Genomic DNA, 18,795 nt, shown 5'->3' with positions numbered 1-18,795 from the left:
ACCACGGGTAGGTGGTATACAATTATGGATGGACTGCTGAGTGCCGACACAGAGGTAGCTACAGCCGTGGACTAACGTACTGTGTCTGCTGCTAATATAGACTGGATGATTGATAATGAGATGAAATCAATATATATATGTATGTATATATAATATCACTAGTACTGCAGCCGGACAAGCAGATAATATATTTATTAGGTAATGATGACTGATGACGGACCTGCTGGACACTGTCAGCTCAGCAGCACCGCAGACTGCTACAGTAAGCTACTATACTCTATAGTAGTATGTACAAAGAAGAAAGAAAAAAAAAAACCACGGGTAGGTGGTATACAATTATGGATGGACTGCCGAGTGCCGACACAGAGGTAGCTACAGCCGTGGACTAACGTACTGTGTCTGCTGCTAATATAGAGTCTAGACTGGATGATAAATTATTGATAATGAGATGAAATCAATATAATATCACTAGTACTGCAGCCGGACAGGTACTATATATATTTATTATGTAATGACTGATGACGGACCTGCTGGACACTGTCAGGTCAGCACAGCACCGCAGACTGCTACAGTAAGCTACTATAGTAGTATGTATAAAGAAGAATGAAAAAAAAAAACCACGGGTAGGTGGTATACAATATTATATATATATATATATATATATATATATATATATATATATATATATATATATATATATATTATATACAATTATATATATATATATATATATATATATATATATATATTAAACTGGTGGTGATTGATTATTAAACTGGTGGTCACTTCAGGACAGGTCACATTGCAACTTGCAACGAGTACTCCGAGGCCTAAGCAGACAATCACAAAATATATTATTATACTGGTGGTCAGTGTGGTCACAACAATGGCAGTGTGGCACTGACTCTGGCAGCAAAAGTGTGCACTGTATGTTATATGTACTCCTGAGTCCTGCTCTCAGACTCTAACTGCTCCCCACTGTCAGTGTCTCCCCCACAAGTCAGATAATACACTTACAGTCACACTATCTAATCTATAAATATCACTTCAGCAAGTAGTATAGTAGTATACAGTAGTACTCCTCCTAATAATGCTCCCCGAAAATACTGTGTCTCTCTCTTCTCTAAACGGAGAGGACGCCAGCCACGTCCTCTCCCTATGACTCTCAATGCACGTGTGAAAATGGCGGCGACGCGCGGCTCCTTATATAGAATCCGAGTCTCGCGATAGAATCCGAGCCTCGCGAGAATCCGACAGCGTGATGATGACGTTCGGGCGCGCTCGGGTTAGCCGAGCAAGGCGGGAAGATCCGAGCCTGCTCGGACCCGTGTAAAAAACCTGAAGTTTGGGCGGGTTCGGATTCAGAGGAACCGAACCCGCTCATTTCTACCCCAAACTTCATGTTCCGGGCCAGAATCCAAGTCTGTCTCAGGACTTCCCACCAGTCTCGGATCTAAGAACGAGGCAAAACATCATCATCCCGCTGTCAGATTCTCGCGGGTTTTGGATTCCATATAAACAGCCGTGAATCACCGCTACTTACAATCTAGACTTGGAGAGTGAGGGAGATAGACCTCTGTCTCTCTCTGTGGGTGATGGCATCGGGTGGGGTCAGTGTGTGCTTTGTAGGGGTGCTGTTCCTGTCACTATGGTGTCCCTGTGATGTTAGGGTAGCTGTCCTAGCTGTCATTGGTGTTTCATGTGCTGTTAGGTTTGCTGCAGCTGTACATGGGTGTTGCTTTCCTGGCTGTCACTGTGTTGTACAGGGGGCACTGTCCTCCTGTATGCAGTGAAAATAAATGTACACTGGGCCTGTCTTGTATGCTGTAAAAATTCAGGGGTGCTGTTGTTTAAATAAGTGTACAATGGTCCTGTCTTCTATACTGCAAATATTCAGGGGTGCTGTTAAAATAAATGTACACTGGCCCTGTCTTGTATGCTGTAAAAATTCACGGGTGCTGTTGTTAAAATGTACACTGGCCCTGTCTTAAATGCTGGAAAAATTCAGGGGTGCTGTTGTTAAAATAAAAGTACACTGGTCCTGTATGCTGTAAAAATTCAAGGGTGCTGTTATTAAAATAAAAGTAAACTGGTCCTGTATGCTGTAAAAATTCAGGGGTGCTGTTAAAATAAAAGTACACTGGCTCTGTCTTGTATGCAGTAAAAATACAGGGGTGCTTTTGTTAAAATAAAAGTACACAGGTCCTATATGCTGTAAAAATACAGGGGCACTTTTGTTAAAATAAAAGTACGCTGGTCCTGTATGCTGTAAAAATACAGGGGTGCTGTTGTTAAAATAATAGTACACTGGCCCTGTATTGCATTTTGTAAAAATACAAGGGTGCTCTTGTTAAAATAAAAGTACACTGGTCCTGTATTTTTTAAAAATACAGGGGTGCTGTTGTTAAAATAAAAGTACACTGGCCCTGTCTTGTATGTTGTAAAAATACAGGGGTGCTGTTGTTAAAATAAAAGTAAACTGATCCTGTAAAAATTCAGGGGTGCTGTTAAAATAAAATTAAACTGGTCCTGTATACTGTAAAAATTCAGGGGTGCTGTTAAAATAAAGGTACACTGGCTCTGTCTTGTATGCTGTAAAAATTCAGTGGTGCTGTTAAAATGAAAGTAAACTGGTCCTGTATGCTTTAAAAATACAGGGGTGCTATTGTTAAAATAAAAGGACACTGGTCCTGTATGCTGTAAAAATACAGGGACACTGTTAAAATAAAAGTACACTGGTCCTGTATGCTGTAAAAATACAGGGGTGCTGTTAAAATGAAAGTACACTGATCCTGTCTTGTATGCTGTAAAAATACAGGGATTCTGTTAAAATAAAAGTACACTGGTCCTATATGCTGTAAAAATACAGGGGTGTTGTTATTAAAATAAAAGTACACTGGTCCTGTATGCTGTAAAAATACAGGGGTGCTGTTGTTAAAATAAAACTAAACTGGTCCTGTATGCTGTAAAAATACAAGGGTGCTGTTGTTAAAATAAAAGTACACTGGTCCTGTATGCTGTAAAAATACAAGGGTGCTGTTGTTAAAATAAAAGTACACTGGTCCTGTATGTTGTAAAAATACAGGGGTGCTGTTGTTAAAATAAAAGTACACTGTCCTGTATGCTGTAAAAATACAGGGGTTCTGTGAAAATAAACGGGCACTGTTCTGTGTGCTGTAATAATAAAGGGGTGAAGTCCTGGGAAATGGAGAACAACAATTTGGAGGTAAAAATAGTGGAAGATCAGGAACCACTTCCAGTTCTTAGCACTAATGCTGAAGCTGCTGCTGCCACCAGTCATGACATTGACGATGCAATTCTATCTGCTAAGGCCGATGCTCAATGTCATAGAGGGCATGCAAAATCCAAGAAGCAAAAATTAATAATCAGATGAAATCAATATGCCATTCACGACACGAAGTGGCAAGGAAAGGCTAAGGCCTTGTCCTATGTTCATGACTGATGGCTCAGCTTCTCATGAGAATGGAAGCCCTCCTCCCTCTCAAAAAATGAAAAACATAAAGCTTGTTAAAGCACAGGAAAAAACAACTGTGCGTTCAGAGATATCACAAATCCCCAAGGAGAGTCCAAGTGTGTCCATGGTTGCAATGTATAGGCCTGAACTTCCCAAGACTGTATGGAAAGAGGAGGCTCCTACCACCATTTGCACGCCCCCTGCAAGTGCTGCGAGGAGCACAGCTAGTCCAGTTGCTGATATTAAGATTGAGGATGTCACTGTAGAAGTACACCAGGATGAGGAGGATATTGATGTAGCTGGCGCTGAGGAGGAAGTTGACAATGAGGATTCTGATGGTGATATGGTTTGTTTGAATAAGGCACCAGTGGGGACAGTTGTTATCCATGGGATGAAAAAGCCCATTGTCATGCCTGGGCAAAATACCAAAAAAATACCACCTCTTCGGTGTGGAATTATTTCTCCACAAATCCGGACAATAGGTGTCAAGCCATCTGTTGCCTTTGTCAATCCATAATAAGGGCGTTAACCACCTAGGAACATCCTCCCTTATACGTCACCTGCAGCGTATTCATCAGAAGTCATTGTCAAGTTCAGAAACTTTGAGTAATAGAGTAAGCAGTCCACTGACACCTAAATCCCTTCTTCCTGTTGCACCAAAGCTCCCTCAATCCACACCACCAACTCCCACAACGTCAATTTCCTCCTCAGTCAGGAACATAACTAGTACTGCAGGCCATGTCACTGGCATGACTGATGAGTCCTTTCCTATCCTCCTATCCGGGATTCCTCTGGAGTATCCTTGAGTGGGACACCTACTGCTGCTGCCACTGCTGTTGTTGCTGCTGGGAGTCAATTATTATCCCAGAGAGGAAGTCGGAAGACCACTTTTACTACTTTAACTAAGCAATTGACTGTCCAACAGTCCTTTGAGAGGAAGATGAAATATGACAGCAGTCACCCTGTTGCAAATTGGATTACTGAGGCCATAACAACTATGCTGATGGTAAACGTGCATCCATTATCCGCAATTGGTGCAGTGGGATTTAGACAGTTGATGGACATACTGTGTCCCCAGTACCAAATCCCGTCTAGATTCCTCTTCACTAGGCAAGCAATTCCTGGACTGTACAGGGAAATTAAGAAAAATGTCCTCAGTGTCCTGAAAAATGCAGTTGTACCCACTGTCCACTTAAGCACGAACATGTGGAAAAGTGGAGCAGGGCAAACTAAGGACTATATGACTGAGACAGCCCACTGGGTAGATGTATTGCCTTCCGCAGCAACAACAGCAGCAGCATCTCACAAATGCCAACTCGTTCCTAGGCAGGCTACGCCGTGTATCACCGGTTTCTGTAAGAGGCACACCACTGACAACCTCTTACGGAAAATGAGGGACATCATCGCACAATGGCTTACCCTACTTAGACTCTCCTGGGGATTTGTGATATCTGACAACGTCAACAATATTGTACATGCATTACATCTGGGTAAATTCCAGCACGTCCCATGTTTTGCACATACAATTAATTTGGTGGTGCAGAGTTTTTTGAAAAATGACAGGGGCGTGCAGGAGATTCTGTCAGTGGCCCGAAAAATTGCGGGCCACTTTCGACATTCAGCGACTGTGTGCCGAAGACTGGAGTGCCAGCAAACACTCCTGAACCTGCCCTGCCATCACCTGAAGTAAGAGGTGGTAACGAGGTGGAATTCAACCCTCTATATGCTTCAGAGGATGGAGGAGCAGCAAAAGGCCATTCAAGCCTATACATCCACCTATGATATAGAACAGTGGTAGCCAACCCTGGTCCTCGAGAGCTACCAACACTTCACATTTTCCAGCTCACCTGGCAGGTGCACATGTGCAGTTACTACTAACTGTCACATTTGAAAAGATCCACAGGTGTATTCTGTGAGGAGACCTGGAAAACGTGCACTGTTGGTAGCTCTTGAGAACCAGGGTGTGCTACCCCTGATATAGGCAAAGGAGGGGGAATGCACCTGACTCAAGTGCAGTGGAGAATGATTTCCGTGTTGTGCAAGGTTCTCCAACCCTTTCACCTTGCCACACGTGAAGTCAGTTCAGACACTGTCAGCTTGAGTCAGGTCATTCCCATCATCGGGCTTTTGCAAAAGTAGCTGGAGAAATTGAAAGAGTAGCTAAGACGGCGCAATTCCGCTAAGTATGTGGGACTTGTGGATGGAGCCCTTCATTCGCTTTGCCAGGATTCAAGGGTGGTCAATCCGTTGAAATCAGAGCACTACATTTTGGCCACCATGCTCGATCCTAGGTTTTAAGCCTACGTTGTATCTCTCTTTCCAGCAGACACAAGTCTGCAGAGGTTCAAAGACCTGCTGGTGAGAAAATGGTCAACTCAAATAGAACGTGACCCGTCAACAGCTCTTTCTTCATTTTCTCCCACAACTGGGGCTGCAAGGAAAAGGATAACATTTCCTAGCCCACCCGCTGACGGTGATGCAGGGCAGTGGAGGAGCAAGTGCTGACATCTGGTGCAGACTGAAGGAGCTGCCAACAATTACTGACATGTCTACTGTCACTGCATATGATGCTGTCACCATTGAAAGAATGGTGGAGGATTATATCAGTGACAGCATCACTGTAAGCATGTCAGACAGTCCGTATGTATACTGGCAGGAAAAAGAGGCAATTTGGAGGCCCTTGCAGAAACTGGCCTTATTTTACCTAAGTTGCCCCCCCCTCCAGTGTGTACTCCGAAAGAGTTTAGTGCAGCCGGTAACCTTGTCAGCGATCGGCGTAAGAGGTTACTTCCACAAAATGTGGAGAAGATGATGTTCTTTAAAATGAATTATAAATTCCTCCAGAAAGACCTTTACCAGCAATTGCCTCCAGAAAGTACACAGGGACCTGTGATGGTGGATTCCAGTGGGGACGAATTAATACTCTATGAGGATGAGGATGTACACACTGAAAGGGGTGAGGAATCAGAGGATGAGAACGACATCTTGCCTCTGTAGAGCCAGTTGTACAAGGAGAGATTAATTGCTTCTTTTTTGTGAGGGGATTATTTGCTTCTTTTTTGATGGGGGCAATCATTTCAGCCACAGTCGGTTGGCAGACCCTGTCGCTGAAATGATCGGTTTGTTAAAGTGTGCATGTCCTGTTTATACATAAGGGTGGGTGGGAGGGCCCAAGGACAATTCCATCTTGCACCTCTTTTTTTTCTTTGCATGATGTGCTTTTTGGGGCCTACTCCATCCCACCATGTGCTTTTCCTGTAATGTTTACCTCCACTGATTGCACACCCTGCCATTGCGCCCTACATACAGGGTACATCATACTACTACACAAGTGTCAGTTTTCCCATATATGCACTGGACCCTTGTATGGCTCACCTCCCACAGTGTAACCTTCGAAGTGTGCCCAACATGGCTGCCCCATATGGTACACTTGTGGATGGGATGAAAAATACATGTACCTGGTGGTTTTGTTGGAACCCTACTCTGAACTTTAGGACCCTGAAATCACCCCCATTTTGTGTCATCTCTTCTAGAGGTAGACTGTTCCACTCTGGGTAATCCTACGCTGTGTGCCCAAGATGGCTGCCGCACCTGGTACCTTGTGAGGGTGGAGTACACAACCGTTGGAAGTTATTACCCAAAATGCCTACACCAATTATGCATTATGCTTTCTGTGTGCTTAAGGTTTTCTTTTATGTCTGTGTTGCTTGTCTATTGCTGTATTACTTAGATCCTCTGTATTATGGGGGGTCATTCCGACCCGTTCGCACGCAGCGGTTCTTCACTGCGGTGCGAATGGGTCGGAAATGCTCATGCGCGGCGGACGCATTGCGCATGCGCGTCGCCAGCGAGAAATGTGATCGCAGTGGCGATTGCAAGAAGACGGACAGGTAGGAGGCGTTCCGGGGCAGATACTCACCGTTTTCTAGGGTTGGTGAGTCCAACGCAGGCGGATCCAGGCGTTTGGAGGGCCTATGTCTGACGTCAGGACCGACACCTTCATCGCTGGATCCGTCGCACTGGGTGAGTAACTGCAGCCCTGGTCTTGTTTTACTTGAAACTTTTTTAGCATAGCAGGGCTGCACAGGGGCAAATGCAGGATTTACTCAGGGGGGTTTCCATGGGTGTGTGTGTGTGTATATATATAGCTATGAACAAATGAGGCGGCACTAGGAGACTTGCATCCAAACATAAACGTGTATTGTGAGGTTAACGTTTCGGGGACGTGCTCCCCTTCTTCAGAACAAATTACAATTGACACAAGTGACAAATAAAGTGATGAGCGAGGTTCGGTTTTACTCGGTTTTACTCGGTTTTACTCGGTTCTCAAAACGGCATCTTATTGGCTATCCAAAACACGTGACATCCGTGAGCCAATAAGATGCCGTTTTGAGAACCGAGTAAAACCGAGTAAAACCGAATCCGCTCATCACTAATAAATACCTTAACTTACCCCCATGGACCTCCCCACTGGCGTTCTCCTCTGTCACGCTGCCCGCGGGTCCGCCATTACACTTCCGGCTGCCATTCGTCCGGTGGAAGTGACGTTGCAGGTCCCGGCTGCGTGACCTAGGCAACGCTCAAAACAATAACAAACAGCGTTACAGACACTGCCCACTTATACACGTAATTTTACATGTATGAGCGGCCAGTGGAATGACAGTTTTCACCACTTGCCTCTCCGTAATAGCTTGCCCTACTCACAGATGTTGAGGGCCAGGCGTATCACATCAGATCCCACCATGATTGATCCGGCCTTGGATCAAATGGTGAATACATTTCTAGAAAGAGGCTATGATAGACAGCTATTAGAGAGTACTAAAAATAGAGTGTTAAACATTCCACGGGCAGACACTCTTAAATATCAATCTCAGGGAGAGCCAAATAGTGTTCCTGAAATAGTCCCATGGGTGAGTCAATATACGGACAAAAGCCCTACCCTCACCAAAAAGGCCAAAAAATGGTGGCCTATGGTAAACAGTGATGCGGATCTACCCCTATTGCAGCAAGCTAAATTATTGCCTAGCCACACTAGAGGTAGGAATTTAAAGGACCGGCTGGTCAAACTTGACATTACAGGAATGGACAAGAGGAATCCATCTCATTTTCTAAGCAGAAGGAATGGCTGCTATAGATGCTTAGGGTGTGTGACCTGCAGAGCCCTATTAGCTGGCAACACATTTTGTCACCCTCATACAGGGAAGCGATTTGAGATAAGATATCCAGTCACATGTAGTACCACCTTTGTCGTTTATATACTGGCCTGCCGTTGCGGGTTGGCATATATTGGCAAAACACAGCGCCAATTCAAAGAGCGCATGGCGCAACACAGGACAGCAATTAGATATGCTTTAGAGTCAGGCAGCAGTGACCAACCTGTTGCCAGACATTGCATTGAAGCTAGACACAGCATAGCAAGTATGAGAGCAATAATCATAGACTACGTCCCCTTAAAAATTCGGAGGGGAACCGAGCAAAAATTTTACTTCAAAAAGAATGCAGGTGGATTTTTGTTTTAGATACGATAGCACCTCGAGGGCTAAATGAGAGCCTTGGGCTACAATGCTTTCTGTAAGTGTATGTTGTTAACGTTCAGGCATCTATCATCCATCAATAGTGGGAACTAGTGTGATGGTGAGCATGATATTACATATGTTATTACTGATGGTAACATTAATTTGATACACTGTATAGTTTTTAGTGTTATTTGCTGTGGTACTTTGTTCTTAACGTGTTTTTAATATGGATTGTTTATGTGTTGCATAGCAACCATGCAGTGTGTGCCGTCTACGCCGGAGTGCGCCGCCTGATGACGTCATGGGCTCTGTTCGGCTGTGCGAGGATACGTGACCGGCGGGAAGACCCGCGATGCAGAAGGCTGGCGTCCTCCAGGTGAGACAGGTAAGACTGCTTGATTGCACTTGGGGGAGGGTATAAATGTATGTTTTATGACACTGTATTTATGTTCATGCTGTCCCTGACGACGGGGGTATCCCCGAAACGTAGGATCGATTAAAGGACCGTTTTATTCATTTCTCTATAAAGTCTGGTGAGTTCCGCTTATTTGCCTACTCTATATATATATATATATATATATATATATATCTATCAAGTCCATGGTGCGGCACTCATGCTAAATTCAGTATTAAACGGACCAGAGTCCTGGTTGCTTCAACGTTTCAATTTATTGTGTCAAATTGTCATCAGGAAGTGATACAACAAGAAATGCAAAACATTTATATAGACATACCACATCAGGAGCAGGAAAGAATCAAGCGGGAAAATCACCCCGATCACCGGTGTGTGGATTACTCTGACATCATCAATCCAAGACCAAAGGTCAACCCCTATGACCTCAGTAAGATTGGTTGTCATAGTAACCGTGCGAGTATATTTATTAAACATCACATGTATTAAAAGAGAACAATTTAAAAAATTACTTTAAAAATACAGCCATCAGAAAAACCCATAACACCTTTACTATAACATATATACAAACGGTGTAATATTGACAAACTTTTCATAGTTGCACCGCACCACTCAGAGCACGGCGCTACGAACGTTGTATTACAACATAAACATCCAATGTGCAGAATTTATTATCCAGAATAAATCAATACTATTGATACTAAAAATCTGTTTAATTTATATTACCAATATCAACTATTATAGTCATTATGCCGCATCCAATAATGCTTGATATAAAGTGGCTCACAGATGTATGTTACTGCTCATCAGAGGAGCCCGTCTCCTTGTATCTAATTAACCCTTCCACACATAACATGTCAAAAAGTGTTCAAATGCAAGCTGGAAAACAAGGTAATACATATTTATTAATGCATAAATAAAGAGACACCAGTGCTCTAACCACATTCTTACAGTATTTTAAAAATACATCCCAATGTGTGTTAACGTAGATTAGAATATGTAATGCACTCATTTAAGCCCTTAGGAGATAGAACATTCAGCCGGTATATCCATCTCGCTTCCAAGCGCAACAATTTTAATGATCTATTACCACCTCGTATATTGGGTAAGACAGTGTCTATCATCCGATATCTCAAGCTAGATAATGTGTGCTTTTTCTCTGCAAAATGACGAGCTACTGGTTGTTCACCAGTGCCCAATGTGATAGTAGCTCGTATAGCTGCTCTGTGATTACCCATGCGCTCCTTGAATTTTGATTCAGTTTTGCCAATATAGCTAAGGCCACACGGGCAAATGATCTGATAGATCACAAAACACGAGTTACAAGTGAAGTGATGTTTAATTTTATAAGGTGTACCTGTGTGTGGATGGTAAAATACATCACCTGTCAACAAAAATTGACAGGTCACACATGTGCATTTAAAGCAACCGTTCCTCTTAAAACCAAATATACCAGACCGATCAGTTAAACGTGTCGTGTCTGTCTTCACCAGTATATCTTTAAGGCTTCTACCTCGTTTATAACACGGCATTAACCTGTGTCCCTGCAAGTTCAAATTCAAATCGCTTTGGACAATCGGCCAGTTTTTTTGGGCTGTCTTTACTATACATTCCGAAGAGGTATTGTATGTACTCACCCAAGGGATGTTTTTTAAGTGGTGATTTCTCTTGGATGCCTTATTTAATAAAGCTGTCCTATCCATTGACAATACCCGTTGTTTATCACGCAATAAGGATTTTTTGTTATAACCACGAACCAGAAACTTCTGTATTAACAAATCGATTTCTTGTTCTGCAATAATATGATTACTATTGATCCTATGAATGCGGATCATCTGGGAGTAGGGTAAACTATTAACCATAGCTCTAGGGTGGCAGCTCTGTGCTTTCAGAAAAGTGTTTCTATCAGTTGGCTTTACGTATAGACTTGTATGGATGCTATTATCTAATATCGTGACTTTAACATCCAAAAAATTAATTGTGTTTTGTGATACTGTATGTGTAAATTTAATGGGGCTGGGAGATTGATTATGTGTCTCAATTAATGATAATAAAATCGACACATCCCCTTGCCAAACCAGAAATAAATCATCTATAAACCTTGAATATTGTAATATATGTCCACTTATGTTTGTATCAGAAAAAAATAATGCATTTTCTATCATGAACATAACGATGTTGGCATATGTCGGTGCCATGGAACTTCCCATGGCACAGCCTTTTACTTGCAGAAAAAACTCATTATTATATAAGAAAAAATTGTTAGTAAGACTCAAATCAAATAATTGAAGGATGATAGTCACTTTTTCTGTAGAAAAGTTACTCTTAGTAACTAAAAACTCTTTAACAGCCTCAAGGCCTAAAGTATGTGGTATTGAGGTGTACAAATTCACTACATCTAAACATACCAGCCAATTATCAGCCCCAAAGGTGGTTAACTCACCTAATTTTTTGAGAAAAGCTGTAGTATCAAGTAAAAAAGACTTTTCCTGTTGAACTAATGGTTGTAAAAGAGCATCTAATAATGTGGCCACCGGTTGAAATAAGGATCCCTGCGCCGATACTATCGGACGTCCAGGGGGTGGATTTAGTCCTTTATGGACTTTTGGGATAGTGTAGAATATTGGTATAATAGGGTGGCTTGGAATCAGAAGCTCTTTTACATCCTCAGTTATTAAACTGCAATCCAAAGCAATACACAATAGATCTAACAATTGTTGTTTACAAGAATTCAAAGGATTTCTTTGTAATTTATTATAAACTTCTGGATCACCAAGCTGCCGTAATACTTCATTATTATAATCCTGCCAATCCTGTAATACCAAGGCCCCACCCTTATCAGCCTGTCTGAATACTAAATTATGATTTTGAGACAAAGATTTTAAAGCTTCCCTCTCCATAGGGGTTAAATTAGGGTGACATACTTGCTTATTATTTTTCAAATCCGTATGTGTCTCATATTCTAATAAACTCATATAGGTTTTAATGCTATGGTTATAAGACACTGGATCAAACCTTGATTTCTGTTTAAATTTCTTCAGTTGTTGTGGAATCGTCCCCGGATCATCACTACCAGTTCCAAAGAATTCTTTTAACCGCAAACTCCTTGCCAATTCATATTTCTCAATGTTCCATTGTAGTTCATCTAGTCCTGTACTCGGAACAAAAGATAAACCTTTTGAAAGTACCGAGGATTCACTCTTACTCAAGTTGTGTGATGAGAGATTAAAGATTATGGTTTCTTGTTCGTTGGGGGTCTCCCCCGTCGTCTGGTGCCACCTTTTGAATTGTCCCCCACGTCTCGTTCTGCTCCTCCTGTTTTTCCTAAAGGGGCAGAGGCGGTTGCCCTGGAACCAGTGTCCAAAGGGTGTTCAAACCTTCGATATTGTTGTCTTTGTCCATCTTCACTGTTAGATCCCTCGTTGTCCAGTGAAGAATCTGTATCAAAACGTGTCAGTTTCTTGTTATATGATTTTTTGTTGTGTCTGAAAAAAGGGCGTTGAGGACCTGTATGTGGTTTGCCACTTAACCATCTGTATACAGAGTGTGTGTCATAATCATTTTCCACTTTTATACGCTTCTCCTTTTTAAATTGTAATAAATCACGTTTATAGGTGGCTATTTGTTGTTTCAGACGATCAGCCCAATCGATACTTTTATCTGTTGTAAGCGTAATTAAATTGGTGGTTTCAAACTTCTGAATTTTCTCTTTAATAAGCTGAAGCTCTTTAGTTGATTGTTCCACCACAAGTATCATTAAGTCGAAAGAGCAACGATTGAGGATACCAACCCAGCGTTTGCAGAATTGTGGATCAAAACGTCCTATTGTGGGACAATTGCGTATCCTAAATCCCCTTGGGATCATTTTGCTCTTATAATAATCACTCAGGGACACTCCATGCAGGAAAAAGTCAATCTCCTTTTTCTTGAGACGTAGCAAGTCCCGGTATATAATTTCAGGAGAGACTGCTTCTGTTTCATCATTAATGGCTGTCTCATATAAAATGGACTCAATCTCGGACTCGGAAAAGGTATAAATGTTATCTTTGGCATAGTGAAATTGTGAGATGAAATCGATCCGCTCACCACCTTCCGCCATTATAACCACGTTCTTAAGTTATTGCAGTGCCACCATACAAGCCGTCAATATAACACCGTATTAAAAAACAAAGGATGTTTAGCAGACATCCAAAACTTGCTGTTCCTTTATGGCATATCACATACAATCTGGCTGGGTGCCTTGACTGAGTACTCACTTCTGCGGTGTCTACTCAAATCCTAGAAAGCTGCGGTCCGGCACTCCATGTAAGCCATAGTAGTAACGGTCGCAGGTGCCCTCACGAAAATTTTGTAATATCAAGTCCACGGTGCGGCACTCATGCTAAATTCAGTATTAAACGGACCAGAGTCCGGCACTCCATGTAAGCCATAGTAGTAACGGTCGCAGGTGCCCTCACGAAAATTTTGTAATATCAAGTCCACGGTGCGGCACTCATGCTAAATTCAGTATTAAACGGACCAGAGTCCTGGTTGCTTCAACGTTTCAATTTATTGTGTCAAATTGTCATCAGGAAGTGATACAACAAGAAATGCAAAACATTTATATAGACATACCACATCAGGAGCAGGAAAGAATCAAGCGGGAAAATCACCCCGATCACCGGTGTGTGGATTACTCTGACATCATCAATCCAAGACCAAAGGTCAACCCCTATGACCTCAGTAAGATTGGTTGTCATAGTAACCGTGCGAGTATATTTATTAAACATCACATGTATTAAAAGAGAACAATTTAAAAAATTACTTTAAAAATACAGCCATCAGAAAAACCCATAACACCTTTACTATAACATATATACAAACGGTGTAATATTGACAAACTTTTCATAGTTGCACCGCACCACTCAGAGCGCGGCTCTACGAACGTTGTATTACAACATAAACATCCAATGTGCAGAATTTATTATCCAGAATAAATCAATACTGTTGATACTAAAAATCTGTTTAATTTATATGACCAATATCAACTATAATAGTTGCAACTATGAAAAGCAGAATTGCGAACGAAAGATTAGCAGAATTGCAAATAAATAATTCTTAGCAGTTTCTGAGTAGCTCGAGACTTACTCCTACATTGCAATCAGTTCAGTCAGTTTCGTTCCTGGTTTGACGTCACAAACACACCCAGCGTTCGGCCAAACACTCCCCCGTTTCTCCAGCCACTCCCGCGTTTTTCCCTGAAACGCCTGCGTTTTTCCGCACACTCCCAGAAAACGGTAAGTTTCCACCCAGAAACACCCACTTCCTGTCAATCACTCACCGATCAGCAGAACAATGAAAAAGCTTTGTTATGCCGTGAGTAAAATACCTAACTTTTGTGTAAAATAACTAAGCGCATGCACTCTGCGAACCTTGCGCATGCGCAGTAAGTGTCTATTCGCAGTATAGTGAAAATCGGCAACGAGTGAACAACTCGGAATGACCCCCATTCTCTTTGCAGAGAGCTACACTGCTCTCTGCTACTGTAGCAGCTCCGCGGTCGCGATCGCGGTAGCGGCTTTTACTGAGACGGAGGCACTGCTGTCTCCGTCTCAGAAATATAAAGTTTAGCTCATTGGGGGGGGTTTCCAGGTACACAGAAACCCCCCCCCCCTGCGTGCGCCATTGCTGCACAAGCGTTTGCAGCCCTGCTTTGCTAAAATACACTCCCCCATAGGCGGCGTCAGGTTGATCGCACGAGCAGCAAAAAGTTGCTATGTGCGATCAACTCGGAATCACCCCCTATGTGCATTGTTTCTGATGTCTGTAAAGCGCCTTGAGTCCTGTAGGAGAAAGAGCGCTATATGAATAAAATTATTATTATTAATATTATTATTTTTAAAACTGCCATCCTGTCTGCCACTGCAGTGCCACTCCTAGATGGGCCAGGTGTTTGTGCCGCCCACTTGTGTCACTTAGCTTAGTCATCCAGCTACCTCGTTGCAACCTTTTGGCCTAAAAACAATATTGTGAGGTGTTCAGAATAGACTGGAAATGAATGTTATTGAGGTTAATAATACAGTAGGATCAAAATTAGCCCAAATTCTATGATTTTAGCTGTTTATTGGGGGTTTTCAAAAAAACTTCCAGATCCAAAACCAAAACCCGAAAGGGTGGTTTTGGCAAAACCAATCCAGATCCAAGACACGAGCGGTGATCCAGATCCAAAACCAATACACAAAACCCGAAAAGTGTCCGCTGCACATCTCTACAACAGGACACACATGAATTACACACAGGTTCTATGACTGATTAAAACCAAGTGAAATGCAGGGTTGTAGTCAGCCAGTCACCCGATGTGCTGTGTAATTCATGGCTGCCCCAGTTTAAAAATGTAGTTTGGTAAGCCTATATATACCCAATGGGTTAAGCATTTCAAAATAGGATGCATTGCAAAAGGCATTCTCAGTAGTCACAAACATACTGCTTTGCATGAGATATGCTGGGAGGTGGTGGAACTAACCCCCCCTCCCCACAGCGCCCATGTAATAAAGGTATTTTGCACGCCATAGGCGCGCTCCGCAAAAAGGGGCGTTGGCTCAAAGAAAGGAGCGTGGTCACACAATAGTAATAATGCCCACAGTAGTAGCATCCCATAATACACATAATGCCCACCACAGTAGCGCTTCTTAAACAATGCCCACAGTAGTAGTGCTCCTTATGCATTGTCCATTGTACTGGTAGTCCCCACAGTGGTAGTGCCCCTTATATAGACCCCATATTAGTGGTGCCCCTTATGCAATGCCAGCAATAGTAGTGCCCCTTATGTCCCCAGGAATGATGCCCCTTATGAAGTGCCCCCTTTACAATGCCCTCATCAGTAGAGCCCCCAGTAGTAATGCCCTTAATGGTAATGCCCTTGTGTAGTATTGCCCCAGTAGTAATGTTGCTTGTAGTAATGCCCCCAGTCGTTTAGCCCTAGTAGTTGTGCCCCCAATGTTAATGCCCCTGCAGTTATTACCCCAGTAGTTTACCGCCCCTTTAGTTCAACTTCCCAGTGGTAATGCCCCCAGTAGTTTAGCCCTCATGTAGTCTGCCCCATGTAGTTTAGCCTCCCAGTGGTAATGCCCCCCGTAGTTTAGCCCCAGTAGTTTAGCCCCAGTAGTTTGCCTGCTTGTAGTTTAGCCCCTGTAGTTATGCCTCCAGTAGTTTAGCCCCTGTAGTTATGCCCCCCTTGTAGTTTAGCCCCCAGTAGTAATGCCCCCAGTAGTTTAGCCCCTGTAGTTATGCCCCTAGTAGTTTATCCCCCCTGTAGCTTGCCCCCAAGTAGTAATGACCCTGTCGTTACACCCCCAGTAGTAATGCCCTCCTGTAGTTATGCCCCAGTAGTAATGCCCTCCTGTAGTTTGCCCCCAGTAGTTAGCCCCTTTGTAGTTTGCCCCCAGAAGCTTGCCCCTTGTAGTTTACCCCAGTTGCTTGCCCCCCGTAGCTTGCCCCCATGTAGTTTGCCCCCAGTAATAATGTCCCTGTTAGGGTCTCCTGCCCTGTGCTGCCACGTCGTCATGGCAACCGGGAGACAAGTGCTAGCGGAGTAACCTGAGCGCAGCTGATACTCCGGTTCGGGTCTTTTGCTGTGCAGTGGTTACAGGCTCTGTGCACGGCAGGGGATCCGGTGCTGGTTTTTGTGCCCACAGTCTGTGAGGTCTGAGTGGGGCGTGGACAGCACCTGCTTTATAAGGCCTCTTCTCAGGTTAAGCAGATGCTGCTGAATCTTTGTTGGTTAGTCAGTTCCTGAAAGTTAGCCAGTACTGTGTAGCTTTGTATTTGTTGTTGCTTACTGCAAATAGGCCTGGGGATTTGGTACTACACTCTGCCAATCCAGACCTAGCAGTAAGACGAGTCAGTCGTTTAGCTTGCTGGGGTTCTTTTACTACTCTGTGAACTTAGCAAGTTTGCGGCTGTATTCTAAGACTTGCCTGCCTAAATCCTGTCTCACTGTGCAAGGTGTCAGGTGTCAGTTTAGTGGCAGTAAGCTGAACCTGTGCACTGCAAGTGAGAATTAGGATTGTGGAGACTCTCCTTGTGTCTATCATTCCATCTCTGACCAAGGAGTTTACTGCCACACCCGTTGGTAACCCTTTAGGGTTTTGCTGTTGCCCTTAGCAACAGCATTTCGGGTTCTCTACGTATTAAAACACAACATCTTGCTTTTCCCATCTGAGCATTACTAATACTAGGGAGATACCCAGTTCCTTAGCCTCTGGGCTTCTCTGTTCACTTTGTGTGTATTTTGTTACCCTATCACCTTCTGTGTCTGTCTGTGAGTTCATTTGCTTTGCATACCTATCCGTTCAGACACCAGTACATTCCTGCAGGCACTGGTGTGCATAACAGTTCAAACACCAGTACATTCCTGCAGGCACTGGAGTGCATAACAGTTCTGACACCAGTACATTCCTGCAGGCACTGGTGTGCATAACATATTCAGCAGCCTAATACTCCTGTTGAAATTTTGTGGGAATATGGAGCATACCCCTCAAAATACGTTGCAACAGGTGGTCGATCAGGTGCAGGTCCTGACTCGACAATTTAATGATTTGTCCATTAAAATGCACACCTCCCAGGCCGCTGGCGGAGCTCCCGCAGCAGCAGCACCTTCAGGGGTTAAGGAGCCGAAAGTAAATCTCCCGGATCGTTTTTCTGGAGATCGCTCGCAGTTCTTTTGTTTCAAGGAGAGCTGCAAGCTATACTTCCGGCTTAGGCCTCAGTCTTCTGGTTCGGAGATTCAGCGGGTGGGCATAGTGATTTCCTTGCTACAAGGAGACCCACAGGTCTGGGCATATGGGTTGCAGCCTGACTGTCCGTCGCTTAAAAGTGTTGATGCTTTTTTTACGGCACTGGGCATGTTGTATGATGACCCTGACAAGACGGCCTCAGCCGAGGCTCAGATTTCAATCCTTAAGCAAGGGCGAAGGCCAGTTGAGGTTTACTGTACGGAGTTTCGGAGGTTGGCCCATGATACCCAGTGGAATGACCCAGCCCTGAGACACCAGTACCGAAGAGGTCTTTCTAACCAGATAAAGGACCAACTGGTACAATATCCCTTGCCTGATAGCTTGGATCAGCTCATGCAGTTATCCATCCGGGTGGATAGACGGCTGAGAGAGCGTAGGCTTGAAAGGGAGACTGAGGTTTCCTTCTTTCCCAAGGGAACCTCAGACTCTGAGGAATTTTCCGAGGAGCCTATGCAGATTGGGGCTACCCGCCTCTCCTCGCGTGAGAAGACGCGGAGGAGACAGCAGGGGTTGTGTTTGTACTGTGGGAATAAAGGTCATGTGGTAGTATCATGCCCAGAAAAGCCGGAAAACTTCAGGGCCTGAGGGTGATGGGAAATATCCTGTCAGGCCAGAAGT

Source organism: Pseudophryne corroboree, chromosome 11 (assembly GCF_028390025.1).
Source record: "Pseudophryne corroboree isolate aPseCor3 chromosome 11, aPseCor3.hap2, whole genome shotgun sequence".
Lineage (NCBI taxonomy): Eukaryota > Metazoa > Chordata > Amphibia > Anura > Myobatrachidae > Pseudophryne > Pseudophryne corroboree.
This window is presented reverse-complemented; position numbering follows the sequence as displayed.